Source organism: Dipodomys merriami, unplaced genomic scaffold, assembly GCF_024711535.1.
Source record: "Dipodomys merriami isolate MVZ:Mamm:240054 unplaced genomic scaffold, mDipMer1.0.p SCAF_356, whole genome shotgun sequence".
In the NCBI taxonomy this organism is placed as follows: domain Eukaryota; kingdom Metazoa; phylum Chordata; class Mammalia; order Rodentia; family Heteromyidae; genus Dipodomys; species Dipodomys merriami.
In genome coordinates, this window is record NW_027205115.1 from 865,261 (window position 1) to 878,665 (window position 13,405).

A 13,405-nucleotide genomic window follows, 5' to 3' on the forward strand; every position below is an offset into this window, starting at 1 on the left:
CTACACAAGGTTACAGCTTGAGAAGCATCTACTGGCACAGGCACCCAACATAGGATGCGTGCAACTATAGCTAACGGATACTGAGAACTCCAGCAGGTAGCATAATAGCAGGTTTCATTAGTGCAAGCACATACATCATCTGAGCATACAGAGGTGTTGTTAATTACCAAAAACACAACAGGGAAACCACACACACGGGTGTTGGCTGATAGCTAAATACCGTATAATTCTTACTAAAATGCATTTGGCACCCACAGTACGGGCAGTACTAGTCAAATTGCAAGTCATGTTTGCTATAAAAAAGTGACCTCCTTGCAGCATAACTATAGGCTCGGCCTGCAAGCAACTTCCATTAAGACCACATAACAGCCCAGGGATTAATTCCAGCCCAGAATTGTACACTAGCATTGGACAAAACACTAGGGGAGAATGAAAAACGCTCAGACTCATCAGCCCAAACAGCGCGTCGTGATTGGCAACCTGTCCAAGGCCAAGCCTCCCCCATACGGTCAGGCAAGCAAAAAGGGGCCCATTTAGGTTGCTTTACAATCCATGGGTCAGTACTTAACTTTAAGCTTTCATAATATCTGCCTAAAACAGTACCAACAAATCCAGTAGCATTTGCCCAAACCTCAGTTGATCCCAGATTCCCATACCAATATCTAAAATAAGCGGCCGGGGAACGAGTCAAGGCCATGCAACTACCATTATGGGTCACATCACTTAAGCAAAAGCATAGCATGCCAATCAAGCTAATATTTCTAGCTTCACCTATCCCTGCTATTTGTTTATTCTCTGGGTAAAAGGGAAGGTTAAGAGTCTTATTTTTAGTGAAAAATCTAAGGAAAAGAGAGGTGTCATGTCTCACGGGCATGGGCCTTGGGAATGCAGACAGTATCCCCCATCTAGCTACCGTCTGCCCCTGTTGGATCATCAGGAGCTGTATAATAAGCAACGCAATCTTTTGTTTCTTCCGTGTTCCGTTCATCTTGGACTCGACGCACAAGTCGTTTGGGCACCCACACTGGATCCGAACGATTCTGAGGAAAAACACAAACAGATCCTCGTGCCCATACCAGCACGGGGTCAGGCCCGTTCCAGAGGCCCGTGAGCACATCCTTTCACAAAGCCGATCCTAAGGCCGAAGGAGTGGAACAGTTATGCCTATCCGCCGCTGAGCGACCAGCGTTATCCAAATTCAAAAAATTTAGGGTGAAAAGTGTCATGGCTATTCTTTGTCTTGCTGTAGCCATCAGGAGTCCAGCTCCCCCTTTCTGTTTTATTAACATTTCCTTGATAGTACGATGAGCTCTTTCCACAATTCCTTGTCCTTGAGGGTTATAGGGCAGTCCATGCACCAGGGTAACACCCATTTGAGTGCAAAAGGAAACAAAGCGCTGCCCAGTATAGGCCGGACCATTATCAGTTTTTAGCTGTTTTGGCATTGCCCAGGCCACCTACGCTTCCAGGCAGTGAGATATTACATCAGTAGTCTTTACCCCTGACAGGGGGGTGGCAAGTATAACACCCGAAAAGGTGTCAACAGAAACATGTAGATATTTTAAGCGGCCAAATTCTGGTACATGAGTTACATCCATTTGCCATACTTGTAAGGGTCTTAGACCACGTGTTTAACTCCAAACATAGGGGGCTTATGGTAAATAATACATCGGGGACACTCCTTTACCACTTGACGTGCATCCGCTCTAGAAAGGGAAAAGCGGCTTTGTAAAGTCCTGGCGTTTACATGAAATTTGTCATGAAAATCTTTTGCTAAGTCAACAGAAACATGGAGGGCCCACTCAGCACGAGTGTGTACATCAGGCAGGGCATTACCCTTTGTCAGTGGTCCTGGGAGGCCCGTATGTGCTCAAATATGCATTGGAAAAAAAGGTTCGTTGTGTTGCCATATAAGGGATTGTAGCAAGGTAAAGGGAGCTAGAACAGAACTGGTAGCCTTTATTGTACCAACCGCTTCCAATATCTTTAAAGCATTTATTACATAGGCTGAATCTGATATTAAATTAAAGGGACAGGGGAAAGCTTTAAATACTTCAATTACAATCATCAACTCAACAATCTGTGGATTACCAGGGACAAATTGATGCTGCACGGGGTCTTGGTTACCTGCGACGTAACCCGTTACGTCGGTTACCCCACATCCCGTTATGGAACCATCCGTAAAAATATTTATAGCCCCTCCAATAGGCTTTTGGGCAGTTACCTTTGGAAAAATCACTGGATGTTCCTTTACAAATTTCAGTAGGGGGTCTTTGGGCAAATGATTATCAATATCTCCTGGAAACATGCATCTCAAAATGGACCAATTATCAATAGTGGCACATAAAGTCTGAACTTGGTAGGCATTGTAGGGAACAATGATGGAGTGCGGATAAATTCCAAAAAATTGTAAACTCTGTTGAACTCCTTGCAGAGCTAAGCCCGTTACCACCTCAGGGTAATACTCCAGCGCCTTTCCAGGGGAAACATCAGAGTGTAACCACATCAACGGCCCCTCTTGCCAAAGTACCCCAGTTGGTTGGGTCTCAGTGGGAAGAATGCATAAATCAAAGGGTTGGCTATCTTGTAGCCTGTTTAAACAGGCAGCACTTAAAGCCTCCTTCACCCTTTTGAGAGCAAATCAGGCGCTCTCAGTCAGGTCTCGTGGGGAGTTTAAATCTATATCTCCTTTTAACATATCAAATAAGGGTTTTAATTCATAATTTGGAAATTTCAAATACCCCCTTATCCAATTAATATCCCCCAACAATTTTTGAAAATCATTTAAAGTCTTTAAGTTATCTTTTCTCAGGGTCAATTTTTGGGGCATGATCGACCTGGGATATATCTTAGCTCCCAGGTACTCCACCACTCTGCCTGTTTGTATTTTTTCTGGTGCTGGATAAAGACTGTGTTCCATTAAGGCAAAAACCAATTCTGCATAGGCCTTTTGTAACCCAGCTTCTTCCTTATGAGCTATCAAAATGTCATCCATATAATGGACCACCCTGAGTTTAGGATGCCGTTCTTTAACAGGAGCTATAGCCCTGCCGACAAACAGCTGACACATAGTGGGGCTGTTGGCCATACCCTGAGGCAGCAAGACACACTCATATCTTTGGTCAGGTTCTTCATGGTTACAAGAGGGCACAGTAAAGGCAAAATGCTCACAATCAGCAGAATGCAAGGGGATAGAAAAGAAACAATCTTTTATATCTATTACCATAATAGGCCAATGGGCAGGGAGTACGGAAAGCAAAGGTAACCCTCTTTGTACAGGGCCCATAATTTGCATTTGTGTGTTTATGGCACACAAATCATGAAGTAATCGCCATTTACCCGACTTCTTTTTTATCACAAATATTGGAGTATTCCATGGTGAAACTGAGGGTCTCACATGGCCCAGGGCTACTTGTTCTTCTACCAGTTTATGAGTGGCTAAAAGCTTTTCGGAGGATAGAGGCCACTGAACTACCCATACCGGTTCCTCCGTCTTCCAGGTAATGGGAACTTGATTCTCAGCGGCCCCTATGAAAAACCCAGCCCATGTCTATCAAGTTTTTGGTGGACATCAATAGACTCTTTCCAGCCTTGCAAGTTTTTTTTTCCCAGTCCTTGCCCTGGGCAGTAGCCCATTTGTAATATCATTTCCTTTGAGGTAAGAGAATATTCATTACTAAGGCAAAACCCCATCTCTTTTAGTAAATCTTGACCCCACAGGGAGACAGGCAATTCTAAAACATAAGGCTGGATGTTTCCAGAGTGTCCTTCTCCATCCTTCCAGTTGAGGGGTCTTGCACTTATGTCAGGGGCTTTGGCATAGCCTAACCCTCTCAGGGTTTGTTCTGAGGCCTGTAATGGCCACCCTCTCGGCCAATCCTTTTTGGCAATAATGCTACGATCGGCCCCTGTGTCTAACCGTCCTATAATCATTTTTCCTTCAATCTCCAGCTCAAGCGTGGGTCTCTGGTCTAAATCCAGGGCTAGGTACACTGACTCAATTCCGGAGGAGCCAAAACCCTTTTTACCTCTCTCAGACTGTATGGCAGGAAAATTTTCATGTAGGTTAGGCAGGAGTAACAATTGGGCAATTTTGTCTCCAGGGGAAATTGCTACAATACCTTTTGGAGCTTCTACCATGATTTTAACTATACCTGTATAATCTGGGTCAATAACTCCTGGGTGAATTTTAAGCAATCTAAGAGTAACGGAAGACCGGCCCAGTAGTAACCCCACTGTGCCCCGTTCTAGAGGACCTTGAAAATCTGACTCTATTAACTGAACGCCCATTTGTGGGGTTAGTACGAGTCTGGTGGTGGCACGGAGGTCCAGTCCCGCCGAGCCTGTAGTGGCTCTCCGCAGTTCTTGGGATGCCTCAGGGTAGGCCATCCTTCTTGGGAAATTTCCTCATTTGGGCTCTCCATTGCCCCATACATTTGCGGGCCCTGGGGACAGGGGCCCCTCTGCCAGTTTTTTGGCTGCATGATGGGGCCCAAGGGCTGTTTACCTGTTGTAACTCCTCCAGCCCTTCCGGTTCCTTTTCTCTCTGGGCAATCTCTCTTAAAATGACCAGCCTTACCACACTTAAAACATACTCCAGATGTCACTCCAGAATTTCCCCCCCCCCGCCTATTTGAATACTGGAGTACTGAGGCAGCAAGGCCTGCATTAGTTAGAGGTCCTCCCAGCTCCCTGCACACTTTCATCCATGCCTCCAACCCTCTATGTTTATACGGGGTAATGGCAACTCTGCATTCTTTGGTGCATTGCTTATAGACTAATTGTTTTATAAGAGGCATAGCCATGTCAGGGTCCCCAAATATTCTGCCTGCTGCTTCCACCTTCTGGCCACAAAATCTGAAAAAGGCTCTGTAGCCCCCTGCAGGATCTTGGTGAGATTGCCGCTAACTTCCCCTTTATTAGGTAGTGATTTCCATGCCTTAATGCAAACATCATTTATCTGTTGATACACTTCAGGGGGATATCCTGTCTGAGCATTAGCAAAGCGACCTTGTCCTAGGAGCATGTCTCTGTCCCAAGCCTGGTGTCCGTTTGCTTGATTGATGGCTGCCTGGTCATTACAAATTTCTAGCATAAATGCCCTCCAATCCAAGTATTGGCCTGGACTCAAACATGTCCGTGCTAGGCTCGCCCAATCAGAGGGGGTCATGCAGTATCTCTTTATAGCTTCCACTTGAGCTACGGTAAAAGAGGCTAGAATCCCATATGTCCGAACAGACTCAGCCAGGGACTTAATTACTTTAAATTCTAGAGGCTCATGGAGTCTCCGTTGATTATTGTCTTGAAAAACTGGGAAGGCAAGTTCTGCTCGAGCAGTTGGCCAAGTGTCCAGGCAAAACGTGTGCCCATTGGCTCCATGTTGATATGGAGGAGGAGCTAAAGGGGTCTGACCGGAAGTTCTTTCTACGTTCTCATTAAGTGCAGGTTGGCTTAGCTTACGTTCCCCTTGTTTTATACGGCTCCTTTTCATCTGTTGAATAGGTGCTCTTACTTTTTCTTCCACTAACTCGCTGGAACTCCCTCTTTCCGATTTTAGCTCGGACAGATCTGAGTATAGTTGCCCCCTTTTGTCCTGTTCACTGTCTCCCTTTTTACTGATCGCCTTCTCTGACCTCTCCTCCTGTAACTGCTCCAGTGCTGAGTGTCCATTTTCTATAATCTCACAGCAGCTCTTATCCTCTAGGCAGCCACTAATCAATCTCCTAATGGGGCGGACTCCTGCCTTTAATGTGCCCTGTTCATAGGCAAAGTCCAAAACCCTCCCTAATTTATCCAATGATGAGGCTATTGTAAGGCTCCCGGACACTATAAACCAAGGAGCTACAATGTTGCATTCTTCAAGGAACCTCTGTAAAGTACCCTTCTTTAACTTTAGTCCTTTCGAGCGTAGTAGCTCTTCCAGGGCCAGAAAAATTGGATGTGGTGTCACGGCGCCCATCTCAGTTACTTTCACTTTAGGCCTGTATTTTATTTCTTCCCTGCTTTCCACTCTTTCTTTTATCTACAAAGAAGAGCCCCATATTATGCCCTTTTTAATCTCGGATTCCCACTTCACCTGGGAACTTACCTCCGCTCTTGTCGCGGATTCCCCCTTTTCCAGGGAACTTACCAGTGCACCACCCTGACTGCAGAGAGTTCTGAATTCCCCATACGGGCCACCAGCTGTCGCGACCAACTTGACCAGCAAGGAAGACGCGACCCGGGATTCTTCTCAATGCGGTTTATTCAGGACATTGCTGCAAGCTTCTCTCCCGCTTCTCTGCCCGCTTCTTCTCTCCCTCCCCCACACCCGCGCTCCGGTTATAAGCCTCCTGGATGGCCAATCCCGAAGTGCCACGTGGCATATAATGATAGGGTCGCAAACACGGAAGCAAACTAGGAGCCAAGTCATAGCCATATAAGGAGTTGTTTTTACAGAGAGCACTCGTCACCGGGAAGACGGAAGGCGGGAGCCAGCGCCATCTTTGGTCGCAGCCGCGCCATGTGGCCGCGCCATTTTTGCAGCTGTGCCTTATGGCCGCGCCGTCTTTGGTCGAGGCTCCCGCAGCTTTCCACAACCGAACACATTCTATGAAGCCATCATAACCCTCACCCAAAAGTAGGCAGGGACTCATCAAAGAAAGAGAACTATAGACTCATTTCTTTGATGAATATTGATGCAAATCTTCTCAATAACATATTGGCTAATCGACTTCAACAATTCATCAAAAATACAAAACACGATCAAAGAGGATTCATTTCAGGGATGCAAATCTGGCTCAATATAAGCAAATCAATTAATATTATTCATCACATCAAAAAAAGCAAGAATAAGAACCACATGGTTATCACAATAGATGCACAAATACTTTCGACAAGATCCAACATCCCTTTATGATGAAGGTTTTGGAAAAATTAGGAATCCATGGAACATTCTTCAATACAATAAAGAGTATATGACAAACCTACAGCCAGCATTATACTTAATGGTGAAAAACTAAAGCCATTTTCTCTTAACTCAGGAACAAGACAAGGATGTCCACTCTCTCCACTTCTCTTCAACCTAGTATTAGAATGTCTAGCTACAGCAAAAAGACAAGATGGAAACATAAAAGGGATCCAAATAGGGAAAGAAGAAATAAAACTCTCCCTCTTTACAGATGACATGATCTTGTATGTAAAGAATCCCATAGACTCCACTCCCAAATTACTCAAACAGATTCAAAACTTTGGCAAAGTAGCAAGGTATAAAATTAACCCCCCAAAATCAATGGCTTTTCTGTATGCATGCCAACAATGAGAAAAGTGGGGTTGAAATTAGGAAAGCAACTCCATTTGTAATAGCCCCACAAAAAATAAAATACCTAGGAATTAACTTAACCAAAGAAGTGAAGGACCTCTATGATGAAAACTTTAAAAAATTCAAAAAGGAAATCAAAACAGAACTTTAAAAATGGCAAATACTCCCATGCTCATGGATTGGAAAGATTAACACCGTGAAAATGGCAATACTTCCCAAGGCTATCTACAAATTCAATGCGATACCTATCAAAATTCTAAACTCATTCTTCAAGGAAATACAAGAGGCAATACAAAAATTCATATGGAACAATAAAAGACCACGAATAGCCAAAACGCTCCTCAATGGAAAGAACACTGCTGGCAGAATAGCAATACCAAATTTCAAACTCTACTATAAAGCCATAGTAATCAAAACAGCTTGGTATTGGCATAAGAACAGACCTCAGGACCAATGGAATAGAATTGAAGTCCCTGAAATGAACCTAGAGACCTATAGCGATCTAATCTTCGGGAAGGGTGCTAAAAAAATAGAATGGAAGAAAGACAGCCTCATCAGTAAATGGTGTTGGCAAAATTGGTTAACTACTTGTAGAAAACTAAAGCTAGATCCTTATTTATCACCTTGCACCAGAATCAACTCCAAAGGGATCAAAGACCTCAGAGTCATGAAGACACTCTGAAAACATTACAGGATGGAATAGGGGAAACCCTACGTCTCCTTGGCCCAGGCTGAAATTTTCTTAATAGAGATCCGGAAACACAACAAATCACAGAAATGTTGGGCAAATGGGATTGCATGAAGTTGCAGAGTTTGTACATGGCAAAGGACATAGCTAGCAAGATCAATAGAAAGCCCACGGATTGGGAGAAGATCTTCACTAGCCATACAATGGACAAGGGTCTCATATCTAAAATATACTTGGAACTCAAAAAATTAAATCCCCCAACAACAAATCCTCAAAGAAACAATTGCCCATTAAATAAGTGAGCTAAAGACTTAAAGAGAAACTTCTCTGAAAAAGAAAGAAGGATGGCCAATAGACTCATGAAGAAATGCTCAACCTCTCTAGCCATAAAAGAAATGCAAATCAAAACAACATTGAGATCCCACCTCACCCCAGTTAGAATGGCAAAAATCAAGAACTCTAATAACAATTGATGCTGGAGGGGATGTGAACAGAAGGGAACCTTACTTCATTGTTGGTGGGAGTGTAAACTTGTTCAACCACTTTGGAAAGTAATATGGATGTTCCTCAAAAGACTCCACATAGAGTTCCCCTATGACCCAGCAGTCTCACTTTTGGGCATTTACCCAAATGTTTACAAACAAGACCATACTAAAGCTACCAGCACAACTATGTTTATTGCAGCATTATTTACCATAGCTAAGACGTGGAACCAACCCAGATGCCCCTCAATAGAAGAATGGATCAAGAAAATGTGGGATATATACACAATGGAATTCTATGCCTCCATCAGAAAGAATGGCATTGCCCAATTTGTTAGGAAATGGAAAGACTTGGAAAAAATTTTATTAAGTGAAGTAAGCCAAGCGCAAAAAATATAGGTCCCATGATTTCCCTTATTTGCAATACCTAGTATAGGTATGATTCAAGCAGAAAAGGTCAGATAAGGTGATGTTAGGAAAATGAACCCTAAGATATGTATTTTAAATGTTTTTTTTCTTTCATGCATTTCTTACTAAGGCAATTTTAAAATTATTTCTTTGTTTCTTTGTAAGTCCCCCTACAGTATAACCCCTGCTTTCACTGTATTTGATGTCGATATAATTTGTGGAGGGGAAGGGGAAAAACAAGTTGTTTATTTAAGAATACAGGTGGACCTGTTGCAACAATGAGAAGTACAAGTTGTCATGTCAAAAACGAACTTTACAACTTGGGTGGGGGGGAGGATTGGGTGAAGGGGAAGGGAGGATGGGAAGGGATGTGAAGGGTAAACAAAGGAGGAGGCTATAATGCTTGATAAGGAAAGTACTCACTATCTTCCCCATATAATTGTAACTGCTTTGTACAGTATTTTCACAATAAAAAAAAAAGAAAAGTGAGTATACATTAGAGAGACTGCAGAAATAACATTAGGTTTTTACTGTCTCTACCTATTAATGTAATTTTATTTCTTGGTATTGAAACTCTCCTCTTGTTATTATTGTATATAATCCAATTCAGTTTATAATTGTATTCAATGTGGGAACTCTAGCTTCAAAGTATTGTAAAGTTTTTTTCCTTTTCAATAACTTTATCATTGTCAGGCTACACAGTGGTCATCATCATCTTTATCAAAATTATTATTAGCATCATAAGTGCTAATTAATGAAAGTCTTATATGTCCCTATGATTTTGCTATTATTTTCTTTTGATTAGTATTTTTAATGTTAAAACTGTGCATGCGTCCATATTAAAATTTTGAACAAATAAAGAAACAAAAAAACTAAACCATATCAAGTGGCTTGACTATGAGTTTATAACAAATTATGGAATAGATTTTTGAAGCTTTGCTAATTCCTAACCAGTATGAATTAACTTCCTCTCTCCCCCTCATTACACACAAATATTTAAGAGTTTGGACAGAACTTTTTCAAGTAATACACTGTAAATATTATTACAATGTCATAAGTAGACCTAAAATTTCCTTGAAAGTAAAAGCTCTAATTTCTATTGAAATATTAGTCATTTTATTCTTGGAAACTTTTACAAAAATAGACTGTATATCTTTGAAATATAAAAGTTCAAAAATAGTAGCAAAAATTTTTAGAGAGAGTCTGTCTTCAGAAATATTTTTATATATAAATATTAATGTTATGTGTAGAATGATATATATTTTTAGAGATTGTCATGAGAAATATATACATATTTCTAAATTTATGTGTAGAATGATGTGCACTATAGTGAAACAAAAGTCTTAAAACATAATTAAAATAAAAGAAAAATACATCACAACAAGTGCCAGTGACTCACTCTTAAAATTCGACCTATTCTGGGTAATGAGATCTTAAAAATGTGTTTGAAAGTGGCCCAGATAGAAAAGTACTTGTTAGATTCTTATCTATAATTAACCACTAGAAACATGAATTAGCTCTGTGCCTCAAGTTGGAGATTGCTGTCCTTGAGCATAGAAAGTCCAGGCCTTTCAAACAACAACAACAACAACAACAACAACAAAATATATCACATTAATTTCACAAAAGCATCTTTTAACTGCTGTGAACATTTCTTAGAAACATGAGTACATGCCCCTGGAAAATGTTAAGTAAAACATATAGAATATTTACGTCTATGTTAAAGACATGACTATTTAGATTGTTTAAGATATTTAGGTAATGATAAGGAATTAAGAATAATGATGGGTAGGTAATATATTGGGAGTGGTTTGTCATTCTATTTTATGATAGGAATAGAATGATACTTATAATGGTTATATAAAATTACTCTTGCTTCATATTTGAATTATAATAAATGATAAACATTTTTAAATGTTTCCAATGGAAAGGAATATCAATTCTTATGTAATTTCAAAGCAACTGAGAAAATTATTCCAAGGCTGGTTTGCTCAAAGACTATATTTCTTTTCTTGTTCTAGTTTTCATATGTTCATAGAAATTAAAATTCCCAAAATTCAATGGATTTTGGCATTCAGGAACATCTTCATAGATACTAATATTGGAATATCTTAAGTGGAATTGTTTATTTCATTTGTTACTTTCACAAATAAATCAAGATGATAGTGTATTTTGTTTCTTTTCACTGCTATTGGCTCTTATCTTGAGAATACTTTTTTCCCTAGCAAAGTAGAGAAAAACAATTGGATTGACCAAGTAACATATGGCTTTCATAAGATGCAGATGCATAGATTTGTGTCTTCTGTCATTTGCCAAAAGTTTCTTCCAGAAAAGGTTATCAATTATTTATAAGTGTTGCTTAATTCCTAGGTATTCCAGTTATCACATACACTTTTTGACTGAGTTATCTCTGAATAAACTCAAAATAAACAGACAAAAATTCCTCAAAATGAACGGAAATCATATTATTGTTTTAAATGTTGCAGTTTACAAAGTTTTTAAGCAAACACAGAAAATATCTTTTTAGGTATTCTGCATTTTGTGTGAAGTATTTTAACAATAGTTTTTTTTGCTGACATGTAATTCACTTGAAATATATCATCTCCTTTTATTGTATGCATTTTAGTGCTTTGGAAGTGAATTGTACAATCATAGGTTTTCCAAGCTTAATTTTCACGAATTTGCTTATCTTCAAATAAAAATGCTCCAAATTTTAGAACAGACATTAAAGTAGATATAAAATTCATTTACAGGAATTTGTCAGGCCTACATCCTATATAGTGAGCCTTTTCAAAATTTCTTTTTTGGGATTATTTCCAGGGTCTCACACAAAGTATTCAAGTGCATTCTCAATGAACCACATTCCCTGTCCAAACAAGTTTTTTACTTCTCTTTAATACATACATAGACGTGTAATGGATAGAACCTTTTCAATTCTCTTTGACCTTTTGAAAACTTGCTTGCTTTAATGATTGAAGTATTTTACAAATTCATTTGCTATGTGGAGTATATCAATTTCTCCACAAGTATATTACTATATTTGTGTCATCTTTTTATATTATGGTCCTACTAGTGAGCTTTCTCTTTATTTATTCTTGGATACTAAAGAGGAAATTAATTCATATGCTCCTACTATTTACATATGTTCTTTAAAGAAATATCCTATTTGGGGTAAAGTTATATGGAATTAGAAGATATAAAAATACTTAGACTCAGAATCATTGTAGCATTAACATTGTAGCATTAAAAAATATGTGTCATCTATCTGTTAGATATGTTTTCACTTCTGTTATATTGTCCTTTGAATTATGAAAGATTGTAAGTTGACATTATCCAGTTCAGTCTTGTTTTTCTTTACCCACTAATGTTTTCCATGTCATATTTTAGAAACCTTTACTGATCCAATGCCATGAATTTTATGTTTATGTTTTATATGTTTTTATATCTCACATTTAGTTTGCTAATCATTTTTATTTAAAATTTTTAAATTTTTGTATAAGGATTGAGGTAGTAGTCTAAGAACTTTTGTTTTAAATCTAGGGAGGCAATAGTGCCACTACACCCATTTAAGATTCTATTTTTATTTCATAAAGTCATGACATCCTTTTCAAAATCTATTGACCATAAATCAGTGATTTTTTATTGTGAAAATACCATACAGAGGGGTTACAATTACACAACAGTATTAACCAAAGCATGCTATTTGCAGAGGAGTATTTAAAAGGTGTAATTTCTTATAAAATTGAACTTTTAATCCAACAAAATGAATATCAGGAATCTATCACTTGGAAGATGTGAGGGGAAGTCAAAGGGAAGGAATAAAGAGAGTTATGGAGGAAGAGAGTGAAGACATACTATACAATGCAGATAGTATGAAACTAGAAAACATGAAAGTGGGGTGAGGTTTGGAAGAGTATGGGAAGGTTATGTAAAGATCCATTGTACTTATACACTGATTTGTGGAATGGAAATTCTTTTGAACAACTATTTAATAAAAATATAATTGAAAACAATGGAGACATCTGATCTTAAACTGCATTCTCTTAAACCATGAATCAATATAATAGTTTCCTCCTCAGAAATTTTCTTTGCAGGCATTTTTCTTATAATGTCAAAAAACTGACTAATGCAATGAATATCAATATATCACATTGCAAATTGTAAATAGACACAATATAAAAATCACAGTAAAAATGTTAGAATTCATCACATGATAAAATAACAGGTAGAAAGTATCAAATGTTGAATGATAGTTTTTCCAATTACTTTACCTATGGTATCTAACTTAATCCTCACAATAATCCCTTAAAGTGGAACTACTTCCATTTTTAATTCTCAGATGATGTTATTGAAATCTTCAGAATTGGAATTACTAGTACAGCATTGCACGCATGGTAAGTGTTAGCCTGAGGCCCATCTCCCACTCTATCAAATAACCTCATTTTATTTTATGACTAAAATACCAGCACTTAGTCTACTAATTCTAGGAAAATTTCCCAGAATTATTGTGTACACTCTAATAATATT